Consider the following 27,575-nt stretch of genomic DNA (forward strand, 5'->3'; position numbering starts at 1 on the left):
TTAAAGTGTTTCTGATTGAAAATAATAGGGTAAATAAAGTCCCAAGAGTGATTTAAGTCATGGGATCAAAAGAGGTTGAGAGGGGGAATGTCCAAACTACCCTCAGCTTAAAAGCTAAAAAAATAAATGCATATGGGTCCACTTTAGGCACCTCATTCATACACAATCATAAAAATTGTGCCCCTAACTCGTACCCCATATAGTACCTTAAGGGCTTGACATTGTTAATCATATGATTTGCCCTATTCTTCTCATACCCTCTTCATATGACTTGTATGGAGTCTAGTTGTACCTTTAACAGTGAATGACCTACCACTCACTAATTATCATACGACTTGAGCTACTAGGTCATACCCACATCATACGACTAGTAAGCTTGAGTCGTATAATAACTATAAAGTTTAAAACTAGGGAAATTTCTAAGGGTCAAACTCTAAGTTTTATAAAATATCTTCAAAAAGGCATCAGAAACCTAATCTCAAGTCATCTCAATAGAATAAAGCGTTCTACAAAAAACATATGACCTTTACCAATCTCTAGAAGTATCTCTAAACTAATAAGTAGTATAAGAAACACTATACCACTCAAGCAAACTCAAATTATGCAGCTTCTCTTAATAATCCATCAAAAACTCATAGGCATCCTTGTCCATGACACCACTGAATATATTAGGACCCAAATGAGTAAATCTCTCAAACCTCTCATGATCTTCAGAAGACATAACAATACTTGCAATAAAAGAAGGCATAGTAAATCTAGAAAGCTAAGATTCTATCTGAGGAGGTATCATAGATGAAGGTTGAACTCTCAATCTTGAAAAAACATACTTAGATGTCAGCATTGAAATAGAAATAGTACTCGAGGTCTAAGGAGTAAAAAAAATAAAAGCATGTGCAACTAGAGGGTCCATACTCTTAACTGGAGGAACACCCAACATAGCAAAAAGGAGAACCCTCTAAACATATCAGCAAACACACCAATAATTTTCACTTATCATATCTATTGGTATTGTTCAATACTAACGGTGTTAATAAACCTTGATAAAAGTATCTCTTTTTTAAGAAATCTTATCTTAATCTCATATGTATTTCATTGTATTCTTTTATATCATTTGTCTACTCATGTATTATGCCAGAATATTTGCTCATACTACTAATAGTATCGGGTGCGTGTCACGTCCAAGGTCTCAACTTGGGGTACGAAAAGCTTGGTATCAAATCATAGAGTTCAAGTGTCCTAGGGATTTGTGAAGCCGTGTCTAGTAGAGTTCTTTTAATGGGTGTGAAGCATATCACACTTATAATTGGAAGGCTACAAGACATTTAGGAGATGTTCTTAATTCTTATACTCTAGAGCATACAATAGTGTTGTGCCATAAGAAACATATCCATATCCATGTTTTGCTCAAAATTCTCCCGACAAGCCTTATATTTGAGAGGATAGAAGCATAAAAGCTCAGATTTATATCATTTTGTATTTTTAGAAGAATTCATCCAATATTTTAGAGATCACGTGAGGCTTATAAGGAGCCCATTTATTTGAAATAATACGTGCTTATTTGTATTGATCATTTATTCAAGCCAGCTAGTATGTATTTTTATACTCCATATCCAAACTTTATTTTCAAATGGCACCTTTCAAGGGGAAATTGCATTGTTATGCAAGAGATATTGTGATTTGGAGTATTGTGAGCCATAAGTAGAATAATAGTCCCAAGATTAAAAAATATGAAGTCATAAGTGTAGAAGACAGAAATTAGAGATGGTAAATTGATTGAAGTATATAGTTGGAGTCATGTAACCATTAACCTGAGGTGAAGTATTCTTAGGTGTTATCCAAGGTATAATAATTTTGGTGTAGATTTGATGGTTTTTAGTAGAGCGAGGATTTTTCGATATGATGACTTAGAAGTATACTTGAACAAGGAAAGAAATTAGGATGACATGTTATAGCATTAGTAAAGATTAATTATAAATTATGGACACGAGGATAAAATGTCTATAAATTGATAGATTTAGACAACCCATTGTGTTATGAGAAGAGTAACCCCATATATTTTTGCGGAGCTATGAATGTAGTTTAGATAGTTCATTGGAAAAGTAGTAGAAGTGTGTGAACAAAGAATATGTAGACAGAATGCAATTAGATAGGATGTGAGATTAGACTAAAAATTTACTATTTTATCATGAGCCCTTAGTGAACTAGTGTTTCTTTATTTTTTTGGTAAAAATAATTTCAAGTAGTATATGTGGATGAGTGTTGCCATCTGTGTTTAGTACTAGAGAGTAAGCTTGAACTTAGATGATTGACTTGTTAATAAAGACAGTATGAGAGTAATAATGTTAGTTAGGATTTGATCTAGGGGGCTTGACATAGAGTATGAGAAATTAATTAGTTAACTTTTGACAAGTAGTAATGTATATGTGTCATATATGCAATTCCAGATGAATAAGTGAATGGACGCTAAAACATTTGGTAAATAAGAAATCCTACAAATTATAAGGGAAGGTGTGTGCTCTCAAAAAGATACATACCACAGATGATATTCTAATTGCCTAAGTGTGTTTGTTCCTATATTATTATTCATGATATTACAGAAAGTGTGAAGATTCAGGAATGATATATATGTTAAACCAAGATAAAGTAGTAAATTGTGGCTAGGTCATTATATAGAGAAAAGCCTTAGGTTTTTTCTAAGAAAAAGGTGTACCTTAAATATTATTTTCTTACAAGAGGTTCTAAGTTTATAAGTTCTATGTGTTCCTAGTTAGTACCATTGAGTTGTTGAGGGTAAAGAAGGCTAATTATGTATTATATGGTGTTCTTGAGGGTATATTTGGGGGGATTATAGGTAGAGGATGTTGAGTCTCTTAGAATAGTGTAGTTTTAATCCCAATTAATTGGGTGAACATGAATATTGAAGTGTGATGTTAGTAGACAAATAAGAGAGTCATATTGTTAAATGTTAGATGAAGTGGTTATGTGCTCCAATAGAAACATGAGTTATAAAGTGATGACCATTGAGGCAAGAGAAAGTAAAGAAAGTATCTCAAAAAGAAGTCCTAGTAATAATTATGTATCTCCAATATAGTCTAACAGGGAGAGTTTAAGCATTATTATGTATAATGATAGCCAAACCTTCTAGGCTATTATGCTTATAGTTCAGTCTAGAGGATACATATGCAAACCTAGGATAGTGACCTTTGAGTTAGAAAGAGATAATGAGTTATTGTACCATGGCATATCTTGAGTGTCAACTAGTGAAAAGTTCAAGAATGAAAAACTAGGATGAAATATTAATCCATTTCTATCTTAATTATTCCTTGTAATTTAGTCAATATGACACTCTACTCTTGTCTTGCATTCTAGCATTATGCCTATGATCAGGGTTCGTTCACTTCTTACAAATTCATTTTCATGCTTAATGCCTAGAATGAGAAGTAATAGCTTTACTCAATGGTCTAACTATTACTCCATGAATCTATGAATTTCTATATGATATTACACAATTGATATAGGAACTTATGTTTCATAGTATGCCCAATAAGTTTCGAACTAATGTTATGTTATTTATTACGTCCCAAATTACTTCCCATTCGTGCTCTACATATTTAATATATGAAATATTCATGCCTAATGTACCATATTTAACAAGCCCCAATTTGAATGTGAGAAATTATAATGAGTATAAGTAATGATCGAACAATATCCTTATTATTCTTGAACCTCATATGCTAGCCCTTAAGTGGTCTTCCTTATTACATGATGGTGGTATTAAAGTCAGTTATACAATGGTTTGGATGGGAAAGAGTAGATTTTTTTTACGTTGAAGGATATATGGTGTGATTCCTGGTAGAGTTTCTTAAAGCTAAGTATTTTAGAAGTGCTTTGGAAAATTTTCTGATAGTTTTTGTTGAAAAGAATCCATGAAATGATTATAGTCACAGTCTTGAATGTCATATTAAGATACATGTGGATAATTCGATTATGTCACTAATGAATTCTTGATTAGAGCTCGAGTTTGGTTTAATTGGTAATCAAAAGAAGCGGTATTCTTATGGATAATTCTAGATGCCAAAAAAGCCTTGGCGAGTTTTGAATCATCCTAGAGACCAATTAATGATCAAGGTGAAAGTTCTTAGAGGGGAAAATAAAATCTTGTGATTCAGACAATTATGATCATTTTAGGTTTAGCATTTTATACCTCCATGTTAGGCTTAAATATGGAAGCGACATAGAGTTTAACTCATAATTTAGTAACTATATGTATCCTCATAAGAATTATAGGTTGCAAATGATGAAATATAGTACTCGGATGAGGGAATGTAGGTTAAAAGTGTTTCTAATTTTAAAGGCTATCAATCATCTCATTTAAGGTGAAAAAAATTCTATTTTTTATGACTAGTACACTCATGTTTCAATCAATGTACCTTCAAATTGGCTGAGGCTTGTGTCAAAGCCTTTGTCATGTCATTTATTTTCTTGAACCCAACTTAGATTACTAAGATACTAAGGATATATTGAAGCTATATATCTAAGTTATCACTTGTGACTTATGCCATCAATATATTTCTCTCAGGGCTTGTTGAAGCTCCTCGTGTTAATGAAGCTCATATTGCTAAGAATTAGGTCAAGAGAAACCAAGCCAATTAATATTCCTATGCAATGTACCCTCACTTATTGACTCTTCAAGAGGAGAGCGATAAACATAATAATCCTAATCCTTACTTATAATTTTCTTCCCTAAATTCAAGATGTATTGTATAGATCATGTTCGAAGAAACCTTTCTTAGATCGTATTTGTGCCTATTGCCTTGTATGGTATGAATCAAGGTAATATCCTCTCACGGTTGGCTGTTTAGGAGGTTGAAAGTTATGGGCTACCTACAAATCTTAAAATTCAATTAGTGAAATGTTTTTCCCTGATTCTTATGTGTAGAGTTTTTCTTGAATCTATCACCTTCATTTGGGAATGAATGATCCCAAGAGGGAAATATTGCTACACCTCGCATTTTAAGCTTAAGGCATAGTGGAAAGCTGAGGTGTTATGGTTGCGTAATTGAGCTTTTTATGCCTCAAATTTAGTTGGATATCCACTTGGAATGATTCATATATGTTATTTGGGTGTAAATCTTAGATGGGAGATGACGATTTTAATGCATCATCGCAGTAGTGCAATGGAAGAAAGAAGGGCAGCAAGTAGCGAGTCCTTTCCTTTTTAACTTAGTCCCAAATGTTTAAATTCCCCCTTACCCTTTCAGTTTTATACATTTTTTATCATCCATCATGTTTTAAACTCTTTTCATTCATCAGTTCTGCACATTAATTCTTTTTACCTCAACTTAACACGTTAAAAACCCCTCTGCTCCTTTAGTTTCATACAACTCCTTCTCCATCAGTTTCACACATCTCCTTCTCTATCAATTTCACACATCATCTTCTCTATGAGTTTCACATGCCTCATTATCCATCAATTTTACTCAATATTCCATCAATGAATACCCCCCTTACCTCTTCTCAAACACTTCTAAATTAATTTGAAGAGAATTGGTTCAACAAAAAAGTTCACATCTCCTCTTTAAATCTCAAGTTTTTAATATTAGAGGTATGTTGAACTATCCCTTCATGTATTCTGCAATGTCATTGTTCCTCTCAATATAAATTACTCTTAACATGATTTAAATAAGTTTTCTAAAAATCTGAAATTTCTTTATCACTATCCATTAAATTAGTTCTTTACATAAGTTTCCTGGAAAATCTGGGAAATCACTCTCAATCATGAATACTCTTCAATTTTTGTGAAACTCATTAAATCCTATAAATTATTGTGAGATTTTTTAATTCTACATATATCATGAAACAATTGGAATTTCATGAACCTTGTGGTTATTGATAATGATTTGAAATTTGACATTAATGAAAACTCGCTCAACTTGAGAACTTGGTTGTTGATGGCTGCCTGTTTTGTAGTCATTGTGATGACTATTTTTTGATTTTTCTTGTAACTAAAGGACACCAATTTTTAGTTGTTTTTCTAACATAAAGTTTCAGTGATACTTATTCAGACTGAAGCATAGTTACCTGTTATTGAAGTGAGTGAACCTCTTGATACATATATGCCCCTCACACTCCAACTTTGTAAAAGAAGAATTAATTAAATTTAGAAACCTTAGTATAATGCATAGGTTTAACATCTCATAAAGAATGTGGTATTAATTTAGATTTCAGACCCATCTAATATAATGGATTAAAAGCTAATAAATGCATTCACAGTATATGTCCCAAGGCTAATAACGTAGTATGACATCCTAATATACAACCTCTTTCTTGTTCCCATAATAAACCATTATGTATAAACCCACAGTGTTTGCATTTCCAACATGATCCTAAAAAGGTTAAAAATATGAGCATGGGCATAAAAAGGCTAAATTATAAGCATGAGCTCAAAAAGGCTAAATTATGTACATGAATGTAAAAAGGCTAAACTATGAGCATGAGTTCAATATGACCAACACTTTGTACATAAATAAATAATATAACATCATGAGCATAAGGTACTTAGTTAGCTGACCGTACAAGCATTAGTTTAAATGACAAATGCCCAAAACTATGTTTGCTGACATAAGATAGAGATTATTCCGCAAGTCAGATGGCTCTCTTTTTCATGCGTCCCAAAAAGGGGCCAACTATGGATACTTGCTAGTAAATTATGTCATGTCATGTCCTATGCCTGATAAGGTATAGGATGGCTTAGCTGATCGGAATGAGATAAGACTTTATGCGCTCACATGGTGGTTTGTAATGGTTCACTCTCCCATAAATAACCAAAAAAATTAAATTTACCTTACTTTATCAACTATTAATTTAGTCTATACTCTTGCACTTTTCCAACCTATCTACACTTAAAGTTGAAATTTATTTACATTGAAAATCTTTTGCTTTATTATTTTCGTGGAAAGTTTTTACATACCAATACATTCCACATATCGACCGTCTCTAGCGAAACATCATTTCATAATTTAGGTTTTGACTCTCAAGTATGTGACCAAGTGCATCATTAGGATCTCTAGCTTCTTCCATTGGTGAGCCTTTTTTCTACCTAGTGGTCGAATGAGATATGCTAATTTCTTTATATTTTTCTTTAATATTATTGGTTGTTAGATGCTTCATAGGTTGGTGTAGCTGTCAAACAAACTTTGTAATTTTTAGTTTTCATTTATCATGTCTATTGGTCTTGTTAAATATTAAGCAGTGTTACAAACCTTGATGAAAGTATCTCTTCTTTAAGGAATCTTATCTTAATCTCATATGAATTTCATTGTATTCTTTCATGCCGGTTGTATACTACATGTTATGCTAGAACGTTCTATCATACTAGTAATAGTATCGGGTGCGTGTCATATATGGGTTGTCGGTGTGACGCGTGACATAGTCAAACATTAATTTTAAGTCATAATGATGAAATTAATTTAGTAAATTAAATCTTTAATAAATATTTATTTTAAACGAATGTCAAGTGCCAATTAAAATGAGTCAGAGGAGTCCTAGTTTTGAAGTTGCATGTAATATCAGGTTTTACGCCACTTGTCTAAATCCTTCTGCAAAACCCTATGATAAACTTGTTGTGTCGATCGGTGGGAAGCAACATTCAAATTGGAACCGAAAACAAAAATAATGAACTGAATTTTTTGGACAAAAATAAGCACATTAATTGTTGCATTGATAATTATCTTCAGTCTCAAATCATAACATTAATTACATAACCTGATTCCTTCATCTATATACCTATATATCCAACCATCAACCTTCATCTATAAACCTATATCCCGATACTGGCCATCTTGCATATGTGTAAGACAAAATTAAAATCTACTTTAGTTCTTTGCTACTTATACATATGGAAAAACCAAAACTCATTTACCAGAAGATCGTTATAACAATGGAGTCCATAAGACGAAGAAAACTGGGATTGAAACCAATTGAAACTAATTATAAATCCATTGAAGTAGCTGATGAAGAGCAATTGAGTCCATTAGCAAGGCTATTTCACAAGCCTAACTTCAACATTCATATTCTAACTATTATTGGCTGCAAATTAGGAATCAACCCTAAAGTTTTCAAAGTGGATTTGGTTCATACTTTAGCTAAGCATCCTCATTTCTCCAGCTTGCAGGTACCTCAACAGCCGAATGTTAAATTTAATTCCAGAGATCTATTTTTTCAAGTGAAGTAATCTTTTACATACTTTTATTTTGACGAGTTTAACCGCACGTGCCTCACACGTATAATGTTTAATTGTTTAAAATTAAATAACTTTGTCTATTGCGAAAACTTTTAATGAAGTGTAAAAAGTTCAAATCACTTTTCAAAGATCCTTCACACTTTTAGTATACTAATGTAAACACATATTTTACCATAAGAAGTTTCGACTGGTTGGTGAATCATAACTTTTGCATTTATCATAGAGTACCCCTTTCCCTTGTCATCGGAGGCTAAGAAAAATGTATCAATTTGAACTATATTTGTTGTACAATTATTCTTTTTATGTTTAAAATTTTTTCTTATTTTTAAGGTCAAATCTTTGCACTATCTTTTATTACATTCTTATTACTAATTTAAAACTTTTAAAAATTTGGTACTTCATCAATTCTTGTTATTCTAACGCTTTTATATACATTTTTAGATTTTTTAAAATCAAATTTAGTTGATGTAGAATTTTAAACTAATGAAAAAAGTAAATGACTTCTAATAAGGTAAGATTTTACCATAAATATATTTAATGAATTTTTAATCTTTAAATATTAGGAAAAAATAGCAAAAAAATAATTTTATCTAAAGTAAAGACTTTTAATGAATAGCAAAAAGTTCAAACAAAAATTTTAAGGCCCCTTCACACTTTTAATATATTATATTATAGGTTTGTTAGTCTTTTTTCCACTTTTTAGTCTATTTAATATAGAATATGTATTTTTTTTTTTTTTGGGGGGGGGGGGGGGGGGGGAATTATTTAATAATTTTTTTCTACATGACATGTTTAAGATCATAAAAGTAAATTAAATGACTAGTTTGATTTTGCTATTTTAGTTTAGACCTATAAAATTTAAAGTCTTATTTATATTCTTAAATTTTGTGTCAAATCAAAACTTGATAAACAAACTGAACAAAGGAAGTACATTGTTTATATTAACTTTCCTGAGATGAGTAGATGTAAAAGATGATGAATGGATATCTTACTAAACTTGATAAACAAACTGAACAAAGGAATTACATTGTTTATATTAACTTTCCTGAGATGAGTAGATGTAAAAGATGATGAATGGATATCTTACTGCTATCAAACTAGTAAACACATAAAAACATATATTGCACTTGATTGTAACCAAAAAGTAAATTACAAGTACTAATGAACATATCTACTGTACTTTTTCTTAGCAAGTTGAATACATATCTATTGTCAACCAAAACAAGGAAGAATTGTTAAAAAGCAAATCTTAATACGCCTTCTTAAATTGTATGTTTCATTCATTCTAGGTGGTTGGTGAGGAAAAGTGGATGCGGAAAAGGATGGACATAGATAATCAAGTTGTGATACCATAACAAGATGAACAAATCCTACAGGAATTACCAGACAAATTTGTCGAGAACTATATTCAGAATCTTAGCAAGACCTCTCTTGACAAATCGAAACCTATGTGGGATTTCCATCTTCTTAACATCAAAGCATCTGATGCTGAGGATATTAGCGTTTCTCGATGCCATCATCCACTTGGAGATGGAACCTCTCCTATTTTCCTTCTGCTGGCCTGTACTCGCCGAACTGCTGATATGAATAAAGTACCAACTATTCCTAGATATAAAAAGAGGCCTATTAATTCCTCCGAGATTTCCACTAAGGGATTGCAATGATATGTTACCAAAATTTATTTTTTTTATGATATTGTTTTGGCACACAATGGTAGATGTATTGATGTTTATGGCCATGACTATGTTCTTGAAGGACACAATTACACCGATCAAGGATACCTATGGTTCAAAGTGTAATCCTAGGCTAATTTTTAAAATGAGTTGGTTGATCACATTATTTGATCGAGTTAGTTGATCATATAGATCAAGTTTACAATTAGCGGATCATCGTTGCATTAGAATTGTTTTAATGTTTCATTGAAATGAGTTAGTTAGTCAAGTTAGTGAAGTTAGTAGCTGCTGATTGAGTTAGTTGTTCAAGTTATTAAAGAAAATTGTCAAAGTTAGTTAGGAATGTTCTAGAAGCTCATGTGACAAACATGTGAGTCTATAAATAACTACCACGCATTCCTCATTGTGACAACTTCACAATTGAATAATAAGTTCTTAGTTTCTTCCTCTCTTCTCTTCTCTACTTCAATAGATTTGTATGGGTATGTGAGCATTTTATTACAGTAGTTTAGCATGGTATCAGAGCATCAATCCATGGAGGTTTAAAGAAGCATGTATATTGTATTATTGCTCTATTTTTGGATTATGTTCTGGGAGCAATATAGAAAAATCAGATCTCTATTTTTTTAGATGAAGTTGGAAGGCTTCAGAGTGAAAGTGTAATGGCACCTAAAATTAATCCTACAGATCCTTTGTTTTTGGGAGAATCAGATGTTGTTGGTCCTGCATTCGTCCCAATTAAACTGATTGGATTAAGAAAATATGGAATCTGGAGTAGATCCATGAAAATTGTATTACTAGGGAAAAAAATATGGTTTTGTGACTGGCACATGTAGTAAGGATGTATACAGAGAGGACGTACATGAGCAATGGAAAACATATAATTCAGTTGTGTTGTCTTGACAGATGAGTTCAGTAAGTGCTAAGTTGCTGAGTGGCATTGTGTCTACTACAAGTGTATTTGAACTGTGTGAGGATCTTAAGAAAAGGTTTGAAAAAGTTAATATAATGAGATTGTATCAGCTGCACACAGAAATTAATAATCTTTATCAAGGAACTGATTTTGTTTCTACATAGTTTACTAAACTGAAGACTCTCTGGTGTGAATATGATGTTGTGATTCCAACATCATTTTTTAATTATGCTAAATCTAAAGACTATGCAGATCATTTAATCCAACTGAGGTTGATACAGTTTTTGAGTGGGTTGAATAATTCTTATGATTAAGCTAAAAGGTAGATACTCATGAAAGGGATGACACCTACTCTTAACCTAGAATATGCAATGATAGTGGATGATAAAATTCAAAAGCTAGCTTGTGTTGCAGTAACCATTGATAAGACTGATCCCATTGTTATGCAGGTAACCAAAAAATTTGTGGAAACTAGTCATGGTAATTAAGGCTATAAAGGAAAGAGGTGTGATTAATGTTATCTCAGTGGACATACAAGAGGTGCTTGCTATAAGTTAATAGGATATCCTGCATATTGAAATTATAAGAAGAAAGGGATTACAATGGAAATTTAAGGGGATCACATTAGTCCTTCACCAATAATCAATCTCATGAAAGATTTGGTGGATATGGATACCAGGCAACTGGTCAATCTAATAATGAGTTTTCAGCCCATAACATTACTGGGAATTAGTCAGGAAGAGATACAAGTATAGCAGGTTCATCTAATAGCAAAGGGAGAAATGACAATAACAATCTTGTAATAGCCAATACATAAGGTTTCTCAGATGAAGTGTACGGACAGATCATAGAATTGATGAATAAAGAAGCACATAATTCCAAATAGGTCAACATGCCAAGTGTAGTTACTTGTTTATCAACACATATTGTTCCACATAAATGGGTAATAGATTCGGGTGCAATACACCCTATTGTAGCACATAAATATGTCTTTTTACAGTGTCATAAGATAGTTAACACAGAAAAAGAAATGGTAAATCTCCTTACTGGAGCCAAGGTAGGCATTTCACTCATTGGAAAAGCACAAATTCTAAATGATGAAACTATTAGAGATGTGTTGTTTGTCCCTGACTTCAAGCTCAATCTATTGTCAGTGTAAAAAATGACTAAACAACTTTCATGTTTTATATCATTCTACATTGATTTTTGTGTATTTCAGGACCTTCCACTGGCAAGGTGAAGGGGATTGGCAAGGAGAAATGATGATTATACACCCTAAAGAATATTTGTGGATTGAAGCTACGAAATTAGAGGTTAAGAATCTTGAAGATAATCATACTTGGGATGTGGTTGACATGCCATAAGATAAGAATATCATAGGATCAAGATGGGTATACAAGATCAAGTATAAAGCTAATGGAGATGTGGAAAGATTCAAAGCAAGATTAGTAGATAAAGGATACAGTCAACAAGAAGGATTGGGCTATAATGATACTTTTTCACCTATGGCAAAAATGGTTATTATAAGAAGTGTCATTGCCCTAACAATTTCAAAAGGTTGTTGCATGTATCAAATGGATGTCTACAATGCCTTTTTACAAGGTGATTTAGATGAGGAAGTGTTCATGAAATTGCCAGATAGATTCAAAAAAGAAGGGTCACACAAGGTTTGTAGATTAGTTAAGTCCTTGTATAGACTTAAACATGCCTCAAGGCAGTGGATCATTAAGCTTACTACTGCTTTACTTAAGTAAATCTTTTCTTAGAGCATATATGATTAATTTATTTTCACTTTAAAGAAACCAGAGGGAATGATTGTCATATTGGTGTATGTGGATGATCTTTTTGTTACAAGAAATAATGACTCTATGATAAATGAGGTAAAGGGAATACTATATCAGCAATTTAAACTCAAATACCTTGGGGAACTAAAGTACTTTCTGGGCATTGAGGTATTGAGGTCTACAAAAGGAGTTATATTAAATCAAAGGAAGTAAATTTTGGAGCTTATTACTGACACGGGACTTGTTGGAGCCAAACCAGCTCTTACTTTAATGGAAACCAATGCCAGGTTGACTTTAGTAGAAGTAGATGAGATAGTAGGAATTATAGAAGATGTTATCCTTACAGATATCACATCCTATCAATGGTTGGTTGTGAACCTAATACATGCAAATATTACAAAACCAGACATTAGTTATTCAGTAAAAACTTTAAGATAGTTCAAGCAACAACCTAAGAAGCGTCATTTGGAAGCTATAAATAGGGTTGTAAGATACTTAAAAGGAACTGTAGGACAAGGTGTTTGTCTTAGGGCATAACCTATTACTGAGCTTGTGTGCTAGTGTGATTCAGACTAGGCTGCATACCCACATACAAGAAGATTTATTACAGGGTATGTGGTGCAATTTTGTGGTTCCTTGATATCATGGAAGTCAAAGAAGCAGCACACGGTATCCAGAAGTTCAACTGAAGAAAAATAACATGGTTGGAGGGTTTGTTTTCAGAACTGAATGTGTCTATCAGCAAGCCTATCACAGTGTTCAGTGACTTTAAGTCTGCTATTCAGCTGGCAGCTAATCCCATTTTTCATGAGAGGACAAAGCATATTGAAGTTGACTGTCACTTCATTAGACACAACATCAAGGAATGATTGATCCAACCTGTGTATGTTCTAACCAACCATCAAGTTGCTGGCATTCTTGCTAAAAGTTTGAGTCAAGACCAATATCTAAACCTTATGAGCAAGCTTGGTGCGCTAAATATTTTGCACCCTTCAGCTTGAGGGGGACTGCTAAAATGAGTTGGTTGATCACATTAGTTGATCGAGTTAGTTGACCTGATAGCTCAAGTTTACAATTAACGGATCACTATTGCATTAGAATTGTTTTACTGTTTCAATGAAATGAGTTAGTTAGCCAAGTTAGTTAGTGAAGTTAGTGGTTGTTGATTGAGTCAGTTGTTCAAGTTGTTAGAGTTAGTTAGGAATGTTCGAGAAGCTCATGTGACAAACATGTGAGTCTGTAAATAACTACCATGCATTCCTCATTATAACAGCTTCACAATTGAATAATAAGTTCCTTCCTCTCTTTTCTTCTCTACTTCAATGGATTCCATGTATGTATATGAGTATTGTATTAAAGTAGTTTAACATCATTGTTTACAGGACAGTAAGTCTTGACGATGTGAAATTGGTGAAACATGCGTTGAATATGGTAACTCCAAACAAATTGATTCTATTTTCTTTGTCTTTGTTTTCCCATTCTCTTCGCTTTTGAAATATAGATGCTAATAGTTGTTATTGGACTTTTTCATTTCTTTTATAGAAAGGCAGTAATTGATGTCGCTTTAGGAGTAACACAAGCTGGTTTATCATCTACCATAACAGGAGATATGGTATGTAGACGTTAATATGTTAATACTTTAATTTTCTTTACCCATTGTTCTTTAACGAAAGAATTTTTTTCCTATGTTGCACATGTATTTGTATTATACCAGAAGAATGATATTACATTAACAAAAAAAACTGGGTTGCTCATACACGTGGATGTTCCTATACAATACTAGTGCAACCATATCTTCTACTTCTATACATTAACTTACAAATAGATTATATTTATTCTATCTGATTACTAGACTAACAATTTACCACTTATCAAATTAATAAGCTAAAATAGTTAATTGAAAGGTGTAGTAAACAACCTATTAAGACAAGTAAATTTCTCTCTATATTCATTACACTATCTGTATAAAATGTAGAAAGATGTCCCCAAAAAGAATTACTTGGTTCATCAAAATTTTTATCCAATATTTTGCTGGTGGGGGAAAGAAAGGCAAGAAAGACAGGGGAGCTATAGAGGAAAACAATAATCGTTTCATGAACATCAGACTTAGAACAACTATTCTTATGAACCTAATACCGCCAGTTGGAATTCAGGTGATGACATCCATTCCAATCTTAATAAGCACTTAAAATTTCATAGCTTAGATACTTAAAGTAAAGTTATTAACATTCTTGTTGGACTTCCTTTCATGTCTAATTAACAAATAGGATTTAGCTGATATGATGGACAAAGACACTAAGGCAAAGTGGGGGAATTGTGCTGGTTTATTTCTTTTACCCTTTAAATTGCATTACGGAATGACCCGTTAGATTATATTAGAGAAGCTAAGGCAACTATGGATCGGAAGAAAAACTCACTTGAAGCTATATACATATCTTTCATTACAGAATTAGCACTCGAGCTTTTTGGGAATAAGGTAATTAATGGCATCTCACGACTAATGGTCATTCTCATTTCTTGATCCTACATATGTCTTCATCGCAACATTTGACCCTTTTTTCTTCTGTGGATAAAAATATATGAATTTCAAGCATCAAGTTTGATATCACACAGAATTATCACCAATACAACAATGTGCTTTTCCTGTATGCCTGGTCCTCAAGAAGAGATTAGCTTCTCTGGGCACCCTTTGGCTTACATTGCACCAGGTTCTTATGGACAACCTCATGTAAGTATTTCACTCGTACTAGTTTCAATTTCTTGCTTCTGGTATTTTTACGTATTCATCTTCCATAGGCAGAGTGTGGGAGTGTGTTTTAACGTGTCTTAGAATAATTTCACTAACTTGCTTGACTAAATCTTTATGATTTACTGGTTTAATTCGAAAAAGTTACGAGTAATAATTGACATGGCGCACAATCCAAATTTTAGCCGAGTTCGGATACTCATGGGTGACAAGCAAACTAACCCACACCACTATTTTTTATTTTTTATTTTGGTTACTTTGGAAGTTGTATTATAATTTTCTGTTTTGCTCTTTAATTATATGCCCACATCTTGATTTCAGGCATTGATGATTAATTGTCAAAGCTATATAAAAAAGATGACTATTGTTCTATATGTAGATGAAATGATGATTCCTGATCCACGTCAATTGTTGGACGATTTTGAACAATTGCTAAAGCTTATAAGGATGCTGTGGTAGAAACAAGTCTTTGCCATAAGTAGAAAATGTTGTTGTGACACGACAAAAAAATTAGGGAGTAGTTGGCAGTTAGATCTTGAAGTTGCATGAAAAATTACAAGTTTATCTAAGAATAGAAAAAAATAAAGGCAGATTAGGTTACGAGTTTTTTTAATCACCACTAGAGCCTGAAATTTGAATAAAATATTCCTATCTTCAAATTTAAGTGTTTGTTATCAAATTTTAAGAGTCAAATAAAATTTTCTTTTATCGTGATTTTATTTATGTTGCTTTGAAATATTTTAAGCCGACAATAAGGGTGACCTACAATACTTTTTTACATAATTTTCTAATGTAAATTTCTTTTAAAAAATATAAAAGAGGTATTTTGACGTGAATTTGAAATCATGACTTGAAATCATTGATTTGGGTGATTGATTTGAAGATGAAATTTTGTTTGATAGTTAGAAGTCTGGCAAACAATTATTGTGGTTTGAAGTTGCATGAGGCAGAAAAGAGTAACATTTAATTTGATCAACGTTTGCAACTATACTATGTATTACTCGTACATCAAGAAATTCTAATATATGCATGATTGTATGTATATAAAAGCAAATTTATTTACTCTATTTGCAAACGATATCAATTGAATTTCCTTCCCATCGATCGAGTGTACATGGCTTCATACGGACTAGTCTTATATAATTTAAATTTGTAGGTACATGTTTCTTTTTGTTTCTACAGCCAGAAAACAACTTCGAATTAAAACCAATACCAACTCCGTCTCCAAAGCAAAATTAATCTTAGCCAAATAAATCAAAAAAATTATTGTTTTTTGTTGACCTGACACAATTGCTGTATTAATTGCACAACCATCAACCTTCAGCTATATGCCAATATCCCAATATCAGTCATCTTGCATATGTGAGAGACAACTATCAAACGTAAGACAAAATTTAAAGCTATTTTTGTTATCCAAACCTATATATGCGAAGCAACGAAAACTCATTTTCCGTAAGAATATAACAAAATTAATTCTCTAAAAGCTTAGACATCATTATGGAGTTCACAACACGGAGAAAACTGTGTCTGAAACCAATTGAAACCCAGGGTAAAGACATTGACGCAGCTGAAGAAGGGCTATTGAGTCCATCGGCACGGTTATTTCACGAGCCCAACTTCAACGTCCACATTGTAGCTATTATGGGCATCAAATCAAGAATCAACTTTCAAAAAATTATAGAGAATTTGGTCCATACTTTGCTTAAGCATCCCCGTTTCTCCAGTCTTCAGGTACCAAAATCTAGTGTACTTTTCCAAGGTTAGTTCAATATATAAATATTGTTGACCAAAAAAGGGAGAATTATTAAACATAAAAAAGACTTCATATGCCTTAAATCATAATAATAAGTATATGCTTCTTAAATGCAATATGTTGAAATTAAGCAAGGTGATGGATGAGAAAAATAATGGAGAAATGAAATGGGTGTGGACAAAGGTGAACTTAGATAAGCACATTGTGGTAACAGAAGTGGATGAACAAAGCCTGCAGGAAACACCATGTGGGATCTCCATCTTCTTAACATCAAAACATCTGATGCTGAGTCTGTTAGCATTTTACGATGCCACCATTCATTTGGAGATGTCACCTCTCTTGTTTCCCTTCTGCTGGTTTGTACTCGCCAAACTGCAAATCTAAATAAAGTTCCAACTATTAATCAAAATAAGAGGAGGCTTTTATCCTACAAATCATTCCACCAAGGGATTGTGGCCATATGTTAAAAAATTTTGGTCTTTTATGAAATTATTTTGGTGCACGTTTCTGGATGTGTTCAAGTTAATGGCCACAACTATGTTCTTGAAGGACACAACTACGCCGATTAAGAGTAGCCCTGGTTCTGAGTTTAAACCTAGGCGAATTGTTTATAGGAAAGTAAGTCTTGACGATATGAAATTGGTGAAAAATGCATTGAATATGGTAAGTCCAAACAAATTATTAATTCTACGTTCGTTACGTTGTAGCAAAATCCCTCACTTCTCATACCGATTCCCCTTTCTGTTTAATTTTGAAATGTATTGAACTTTGTCATTTCTTGCACAGACAATAACTGGTGTCGCTTTGGGAGTAACACAAGCTGGTTTTTCTATCTATCTTAATAGGAGATACGGTGAGTCTCTGTCTCATGTATTAAGACTACTAAGATTTTATGATTTTTATACTTCTATTTTCTTTAACCTGTGTTTTTAAACAAAGAATTGTTTTCCATCTTGCACATATGTATACTTTACCAGAAAAAGATATTACATGAGCAAAATAACCTGAGTTGCTCCATACCCATTTAGGCTCCTATAAGATACAATTAGAGCAAGAGCAATTAATCGGTTGTCCAATGAGTCTGTTAGGCTGAATTTGTGTGGGTCTAAACAAACTGTGTTAATAAATGCGCGGGTTAATTACTGATCAAAAAATTATTTGAATAGGAATCAGTATGGCTAAAATGGACTATGAAACTAGACATAATTAAACTCACTCAATTCTTACTAAAATTTTAATGTCTTTGATCGATTTTTTAATAATTTGTTTAGTACCTGATAAAATATTTTTCCTTATTAGGTCAATATGACACATCTCAAACTTTTGCTACGTGTTGTAAATTTTATTATAATTGATTATTAGACCAGAAAATACCCACAATTATCAATTTGGAAAGACCCTCGACAATATTTGCAGGAAATTCCTGGAAGGTACACATAGTGGTTGCTTCATCTAGAGAGGTACCATGCTTGGCTAAACCATTTGCCATCTATCTCAACATTTGCTTGGGATAAAATCTATCTATTGTCATCTATCAACTTCCTTAAGCTTATAATTATTAAAATACTGATTCTTTAGCATATGTTTGATACAGTAAGAGAATCAAGCTCCAAAACTAATTAGTTGTACAAAAAGCTGAACTACTTAATCTGAAAGGTAATCAAACAACCTACTAAAATAAGTAAATGTACACATATAATGTAAATTATCTTTATCTTCTTTACACAATCAGTATAAAATGTTCATACATTAAATCCAAAAATATTATTAGAAAATCATAGTTCATCCAGAAAATTTTATGGCGGTTATCTTTTATGCAAAAATTTGCAGGTGAGGGCAAGAAAGACAGGGGAGCAACAGAGAAGAACAATAATCTTCCATGTACATCAGACTTAGATCAGCTATTCTTATGAACCTAAGACCGTCAGTTGGAATTCAAGTAATGACATCAATTTTAATTTTGATTATCACTTAGAATTTCTTAGCTCATATACTTCAAGTGAAGTTATTAATATTCTTTGTGGATTTCTTGCATGTTTAATTAACAAATAGGCTTTAGCTGACATGATGAAAAAAGACACTGAGGCGAAGTGGGGAAATTTGGTTGGTTTTCTTCTTCTACCCTTTAAAATTGCTTTACAAGATGACCCGTTAGATTATATCAGAGGAGCTAAGGCAACTATTGATCGGAAGAAAAACTCACTTGAAGCTATCTACACATCTTTCATTTCAGAATTAGCACTCAAGTTTTTCGGGATTAAGGTAATTAATGGCATCTCACGACTAATGTTCATTTTCAATTCGTGATCCTACATTGGGATCTCTTCATTGCAACATCTGACCCTTTTCTTCCAAAAAATTATATATTATGTCAGACATCAAGTTGGATATTGTACAAAACTTTCACCAATACCACAATGTGCTTTTCTTGTATGCCTGGTGCTCAAAAAGAAATTAGTTTCTATGGGCACCCTTTGGCTTACCTTGCACCCGGTTCTTATGGACAACCTTAGGTAAGTACTTTACTCACTGTAGTTTCAAATTCTTGCTTCTGATTTTTGGTCTCCCTTTTGACGATCGGTTTGACGTTCTAATAAGCACATTGTGGAGGCAAGTTGTTTTCCTTGCAACGTTTCTCTAATATGTTTTGACCTAATCTTTATGATTTATTAGTTAATCTAGGAAATCCTATGAGCAGGAATTGACATGGCATACTATCCAAATTTTAGATAAATTCGGATATTTATGGGTACAAGCAACCCATCACACACACCCTTTTTTTCTTTGGATTTTGAAAGTTATTTTATAATCTATACCTTGAGTGCTTTAACTTGTTAAGCCTTTAGAAAATTCAAAAGTATTGAATATTTCAATTCACGTGCCTTTCCACACACAAGTTCTCCAAGTATTTCGTATTATATATCATAATCTATGTTAGCCATCTAGTCAGCAACACTCCAACTTAGTCAACTACCATGGACATCGTCTTACCTTGAAATTTTAACATCAAATTCAAGAATGTAGAAAATTTATGTTATCAATCATCTTTACTCTATCCATAAAATATGCTAGGAAATAACATACCTTAGTACATCGTGGATCACCTTCCCATCAGCCTTATCATGTTAGTTGTTTTATGCCAATTTGTTACGTCCATAGTTTTGATGATTGACTAATTATATGTTAGGACCTGTTTTCTGGAGAATTTGTGATGTCAAAGCTGCTACCACTTAGGGAACAGGTTGGGGTCACCTGTCACTAGCACAGTCAACTGTCATAGTTGGCGCAAAGTACAAAAGTTGGTGAAAATCTGCGGCCACCCTTTGGTCTCAGCTAATGGTATCTCTCCTATGTTTTCTTGAATCATACTATATATTGCTCATCTCCCTCAACAAGAAAACCAAGCCTCCTTATTCTTACAACTAAATATGTTTCTAAAGCTATGAATCAAAGACTCTTTTAATAACCGGGAACTGATAGCTCATCAAGTTATTCTTTCATTCCTTGTTGTATTTGAGTATTTGTAATATGCTCTTAGGCATTTGCCTACTGTAACACCCTGCATTTTGGGCTAGAACGTACATTGTGATTTCTATGCGTAAAGTTCCAAAAGCCTTAAATCCGATGTGAATTTAGTGTGTTAATAAATTATGTAGTATGGTAATCTAGTTGAGCATAAATTGAGATCATAGAGGTCCCTTAACTCAAGGATGAGTTGAAAGCTTTTCTATCGATTGAGTTTTGGTGAGCGTTTAAACTTGAATCAAATTCAATCGATTATAACTTTTTGTATATAATGAATTAGAGAGCCTACTATATATCAAATGAAATTTTTTTGAATCTTTTTTCCAACACCATTGGTTTTGCCTTAATCTGATAGCAGGGTAAAAAGTTATACCCATTTTACACTAAGGTGTTAGGCTACCTAAGGAGTGACGGCCTGGCCGACGGTCCGTCAGGCCCGTGATGGTCCATCATGGGGATCGTCACCCCAAAAATAGTGACTCGGTCACTAAAAATATAATGATGGTTCTGGGGATGATTTGTCGGGCTCGTGACGGTCTGTCGGCCCTCCCGAAGCTCAAAAACGAGATTTTTTTTAGGGTTGTTTTGGTAATTTTCCTCTTCAAAAACCCTCTCCAATGGATTTAATTACGCCCTAACACGTTATTAATCAATTCCCATCAGTTGCAACATAAAAAACTTCCTTCTTCACTCTCAAAATAAGATCAAATTAGGGTTTTCCCCAAGAATAAGGAATCAAGAATCAACATTCAAGTTCAAGTTTTCCAAGGGACAAATGAAAATTCGAGTCCTCCTTTTTAAACCTTGTAATTTAAGGTACATAGGGTTTTTTCTAAAACTACATGGGCATGGTGAAATTGATTTAATGATGAATACATGTTTAGAAATCCTAAACTTACAAAGGGGTTTTGGATTGACAGTTAGAGTTATGTATTATGAAACCTTATTGATGATAAAGTTTTAGTCTTGAGGCCTTTTCCCCAAATTTATTTGTACTTGTATATATGTATGTATGAAATTGGGTTTGAATATTTAATTGAGAGCACGAATATATAGAATCCCTCTCTTTCTATGATTTTCCATTCTTTTCGTATGATATGGATTACTTTGAATACATTTTTGAGAAGCATGACACAAATGTCTTGATTATTTTTTATGATTTGATTATGGTTTTGAATTGAAGATATAGGGTTTCACATATTGATAAATATTGAAAAATATATAATGAAAGAATTGCATGGTTTGTCAAAAATACATGACCACCACATGTTTGTTGAGATGTTGAAAAGAGAGATTCTTTGTATAATTTGACAAATGTTTTGAAGTACGAATCTTCTTGAATTATTTGAAGTATGGTGGTCTAAACTTTAAGTTTTGAAAAAAGAGTTTATAATATGATATTTTATGGCTTAGAGTTTTGACTTACAAGTCAATGGTATGACGATACCATATAAATGAATGCCATAACAGAGTAAGAGTTTCAGACTTGATTTAAGAGAATGCATGTAATGGGCTTCAAGAGGTTTAGGTGGTTTCCCGAAGAAGGCATGAGTTCAAATAACTCCTAGCCCAAAACCATATTTTGCCGATATGGGTTTCATTACGTCCCAAAGAGGGATCATACGCTTGCCTAGTGCCTTGTGGCATATCAGAGACAGAGTCTCTAACTCCTGCGGCAAACATGAGCTGGGGTCTTAGCTGTTGAGTCAAGGAAAGATTCCATATTGCCCATGGAATTTCAGAGTTGTAGGGTATACCAACTAGCTCAAAAGTTATACAAAGCATAAAGTTGTATTTATAAGATTGTTTTAAAAGCATTTGAGATGGCCAATGTATTTCAAACTATTTCATGCATAATATTTTATGAATTTCTCTCACCTATGTTATATATGTATAAATTCATTATTTTGGATTGCTATGCATACCGGTACAATTGTATTGACCCCCTATATTTAAGGGTCTGAGGCTTAGTCTAGAGGTTCTGCTAAGCCGTAAAATTATTTAGGCAGAAATGAAGTGTGCAGTGGGTGAGCCTTCTCTATTTTGGAAAGCCTATTTCTTTTCAGTCACTTGTTATTTATTTTAGTTTAGGTCCACTGGGGGCCTTATCCCAGATTTAGACAACTTCTTGATGTCATATGTAGTAGAGATTTTATAGACTGAAAAAGATATTGTCTAGATATTGATAAATTTATTTACGTATTTTTAAACAGGACTCAGAATATTACCATGATTCCATTTATTATATTTTGGCATCCTTTCTTTATTATTCAAGTATTGTTCATAATTACTAGATATAGAAGGGTGCCCGAATCTCCATGGTTTGGGATGTCCATCACGGCTAGAGCTCTGGCTCAAGTCGTGACAAACTTGGTATCATAGCATGGTTCATGGTCCAAGGGTGTCTGTGAAATTTCATTGGGTAGATTTGTATTTATGGGTGTGTAGTGTGCCACACTTATATGTAGAAGGGTACAAGGTGTTTAGGAATATCTCTCTTTCTTCTTGTTCTAATTCGTTCTATGGAGTTAGAATTTTCCTTTTTCATACTCTAGTTCACGCTATGATGTCTCCCACACGAAAGTAAAGTTTTCCCAATTCCTTTCTTACTCTGATATTCTTAGATATGTCACATTATTGAGGTAATTCAAGTGCAGAAGTCTAAAATCTAAATGGTATGGTCCTTCCTGATTGAGTCATAAAGGATTATAAATTTATGCAAGGACTTGAGAGGAGTCCGTTAGTTCTTCAAGGTGTATTAATTCAATTGTAAACTTTGATCCTGATAAAATCGTGCTTTTTAACCTGAGGTATTAAGTGTATCCAATCCGTTTAAAAATTCTTGTTGCAGGGAATGCTGTGTAGCAGAATGTTGGAACTGTATTTCCACCTGAGTGGTAATATATATTAAAGTGTCATGACCTATTGATAGTGAGACTGGGCCAAGAAGTTTGTGATATAAAGTCACAAGGTTAGAAGTCAGAGTGAGGGAGACTTTTGTTTTGTGTAAATAAATATTTTTAGTTGTATAACTGTATATTGAGGGATGATTTATCATTTTATATTGATAGACTAATATGGTGGTAATATTGGTAGATTGTAAGGTATTCGATAGAGGAAGTGTTTGGCTGTGATTGTTATCTATTCAAAACTTCGGAAGGAGCCTAGAGTGAATAGTCATGGTGGTTATAGAAGCCTCTTATAGGTTGTGAATGAAAATAGTTAGATTAGCCAATAAGTTATAATTATAGATTCATTGTTGTATATGGAATTTGAAGGTAGTTTAAATGTATACTTAGGTAAGTAAGTATGATGTGAAAAAATAGAATATATAGATAAGATCGGTTGGGTTATTTTATATGATTAGAATCGAATAACCTTATTATGAATTTACCCCCTTTTGGTTGTCTTTATTTTTGTTGTCATAAATAGTACTTCATGTGAGAAGATATGTAGTAGATTTTGAGATATAATAGTGATGTCATGGAGGGGCTGCGATTATAGGTAGTAGTTAAATAAAATGATTATTTTGAGTTGATTTCCTAATTTAATGGACTAGTATAGTATGTTGCATGCTTCACCTGTGGTACGTGATTGTTGCTAGACAATAGGCTTGAACTTTAGATGTATAATCAAATAAGTTGCACCCCCTGATAATATGGTGTTAGGTAAGATTTTATTATATAATTTATTTGATTAATGGTCCAATGTTAGAAGATTAAGCAGTGGAGAGTGGATTTTTATGTGATAATAAGTGAGGATGTGTATGCTCATGAGACTGCAAATTGTAGGTTGATGACGATAGAGGATAGTGAAAAATTAAGAGTAGCATTCTTGGGAAGTAATGCCTTTAGAGTATACTTAAAATGGGAAAGTTTAGCATTTATGTGTATAAGTGTTTTGCGTACCTAGTTTGTGTTCTTGAAATTGTAGTATGGAGAAGTCTCGTGAGTTGTTGTACGGTGTTCATTAGAGTTGAATTGGAAAAATATAGGTAGGTAGTATGATCCTTAGGTATGGTTTTACAAATTTTGTTAAGTTGTAAGTTATTTGATTAGAGGTGTAATACGAGTATTCTAAGGAGTTAAAGATCGAGTGTTAAGTGTTTTGAAGCATGGATGCCCATGCCCATAATAATGTTAGTCATAAGTTGGTGACTTCGGGGTTAGAGGAAGTTATGATTAGTATCCCTGAAGGGGGATGACCCAGAAAAAATTTATTGTCTTTTTGTAAAATTCTTGAAGGAAGTTTTTCTTCATGTGTATATCGACATCCCTTATTGTATTGAGAATTGTGGTTATAGATTGATGAGAGGTTATATTCTCAAGTCTAGAAGGGTGACTTTGATCTAAGGAGGAGATGATGGAAGTATTAGCAGTGGGTTTTACACTATCAGGTGTAATCTTTTGGGTTAAGTTCTATTATTTACGTGTATTGTAAGACCCCGTAAAAATTTTAGTTGTCTAAGTCCTTTAGAACATGCAAAGAAAGTTCCTAGACTTAGAAAATTTTCAGCTAAGTGTTAGGACGTAGTCTTTTCCAAAGCTCTCAAACTTTGAAGAATTTATTTACGACCTTCCCGACCTCTAAAAGTTAATTTTAAAGTTGATTCACGATCGGGGGAGTCAATAGTGTTTCTCGGGTGAGTTTTGAAATTTTTGGACAAGTGTAAGGGCATGTTTGGTACTCCAAAATAGTAGCTCAGGGTTATTTGTCCACGGCGCCTCACCCAGGGCGACACTCTAGAGCCCGTTGCGCCCTGGCTAGTTGGTCCAGGTAATTTCTGTAGTTTTATTCCGCGTTTTTAAGGGTAAATGAGTCATTTTCCCCACCCTAATCCATCAAAAACACAAGATTTAAGCCTATTCTAAGAACATTAGGCTTATTTTCATTACTTTTCTCTCAAGAAATACCCTAAGAACTCCAAAGATCCTCCCCCAAGAAGTCTAGATCCTCCATTGTTACTCTAAGAAAGCTTTAGATTGAGGGGTTCCACAGATTTAGAATGATGGCTTAAAGCCAAGGGGGAGATGTAATATCCCAAATATATTTTTGTGGTGTCAAGTTTCAAGTAAGAATCATGTTAAATCTATTCCTATTCAGGCAAGCTCCTCCTTTTTCTATTTGAAAGGACTTCTACCAATGTCTTATGTATTCATGTCTTGCCTATGCCTAAGATTTAAGCTCTCTATGTAACTCATGTCATGTCCCGATATTCAAGCAATAATGTCCCTCTGTGATCTAATATTCCAAGTATCCAAGCCATATATTATGTTGCTCATGATCCAAACATATGTCTCACAGCATGCTTGGTCCTATGAAAACATATTCTGTATGTCTCGAAATTATTTTATGCAAAAATTATGCAAAGCGATAAAGTTGTGCGAACTTATGACTATCTCTGCTCTGATAATGAGAAGCAATATCATCAAGTATCAATCTTTGTCGCAATCATTGACTTTATGAATTTTGACCTTATGTTATACAAATTATGAGATATGATTACCTATGTTTCTCGATGTAGTATGTCCTAAGAAATCATGTTGTGTTGTGGTTATGCCGAATGACCCTTTTTTTGGGATCTAGACACTCGATATCTGAAGCACTCCATGTCTATTCTATTGTATCTTCACTCCATATCCCTCCTTGAGTAGTACTATAAGTATAAGATATGAATTGACAAGTGTTACATTCATTCATGATGATTGTGCTCAGGTCCCTCAATGACCCTCTATATATTAGTATGATGGTGGTTGTGGAAGCGTATTAATATGTTAGGCATGGGATTAAATGTTCTTGAAGATAAAAATCTTGAGATAATTTCTTGAGCTAAGGTTAAAAGAGAAGAGGGAAGAAGGATACGAATTCTCTTTATGTGAAATAGTTAGGAGGGAAGTATATGGTGAAAATCTTTAGGAGAATGATTGAATTTATTGGTCTTAGAGAAGAGATCCATGAAGTGGGGTGTAGTAATGATAGGCTTGAATTTTGTGTTTGATGAAGAAATAAACCAATGTGCCATGTTATTAGTATTCCTTTGTTGGATTATAATGATGAGGTGAGGTGATTTCTTAGTGTGATGTAGAGTACAGGGTCCATGGTTTAAGTTAGCACCTCTTTCCCCTGAATTGGGCTTCAACATGGAATTATTATTCGGAGGGACATAAATTATTCTAGTTAGGTGTGTTGGGGGAGAATTGTAAGTTGGAAATGATGAAGTACGTTGATTAATGTTGGGGCTTAGATGAATAATGTCTCTAAATTTAAGGTCCATTCGTTGTATCTTGTAAGGTGGGAAATTCTTCTAAATCCCGTCTCCCGAAAAATCTCATTTCATAATTAGTACCGATGTAAATAGGGCCTAAGATCACCGAATAAACTCATGCCCTAACTTATGATGATAGTGATTCATAGATCTCAGTTCAAGGTCATCCATGTGTAAAGTTTCACTACCTCATACTTCATGCTTACATGTTTCACTAGGGGTTATCATGAAGCTCTTTCGATGCCTTTGCATATATTCTTGAGGAAAAATGTTCTATGTGAGGTTAAGTTCCTTATTACATACCTTTAGAGCTTTAACAAGTCCCTACCCATCATTCGGGGATGAATGATCCCAAGGGGGAGATAATGTAACACCCCGCATTTCAGGCTAGAACATTAACCGCCATTCCTATACGTAAAGGGTCCAAAAACATTAAATCCGATGTGAATTTAGTGTGTTGATCAATTCTATAGTGTGGTAATATAGTTGAGTATAAATTGAGATCATAGAGGTCCCTTAACTCAAAGGACGAGTTGAAAGCTTTTCTATCGATTGAGTTTTGATAAGCGTTTAAACTTGGGTCAAATTCAATCGACCATAACTTTTTGTATATAACGAATCAGAGGACCTACTATAGATCAAATGAAAGGTATTTGAATCCTCATTCCAACTCC

General features: G+C 33.3%; 2 pseudogenes; both read left to right on the forward strand.

Annotated features, from left to right (window-relative positions):
- Positions 1–7,939: 7,939 nt before the first annotated feature.
- On the forward strand, positions 7,940–15,840 carry LOC107855416 (annotated as a pseudogene).
- A 916-nt stretch (positions 15,841–16,756) lies between these two features.
- LOC107855409 lies at positions 16,757–20,815 on the forward strand (annotated as a pseudogene).
- Positions 20,816–27,575: the final 6,760 nt, after the last annotated feature.

The sequence above is a fragment of the Capsicum annuum genome, chromosome 1 (genome assembly GCF_002878395.1).
Source record: "Capsicum annuum cultivar UCD-10X-F1 chromosome 1, UCD10Xv1.1, whole genome shotgun sequence".
Classification (NCBI taxonomy): Eukaryota; Viridiplantae; Streptophyta; class Magnoliopsida; order Solanales; family Solanaceae; genus Capsicum; species Capsicum annuum.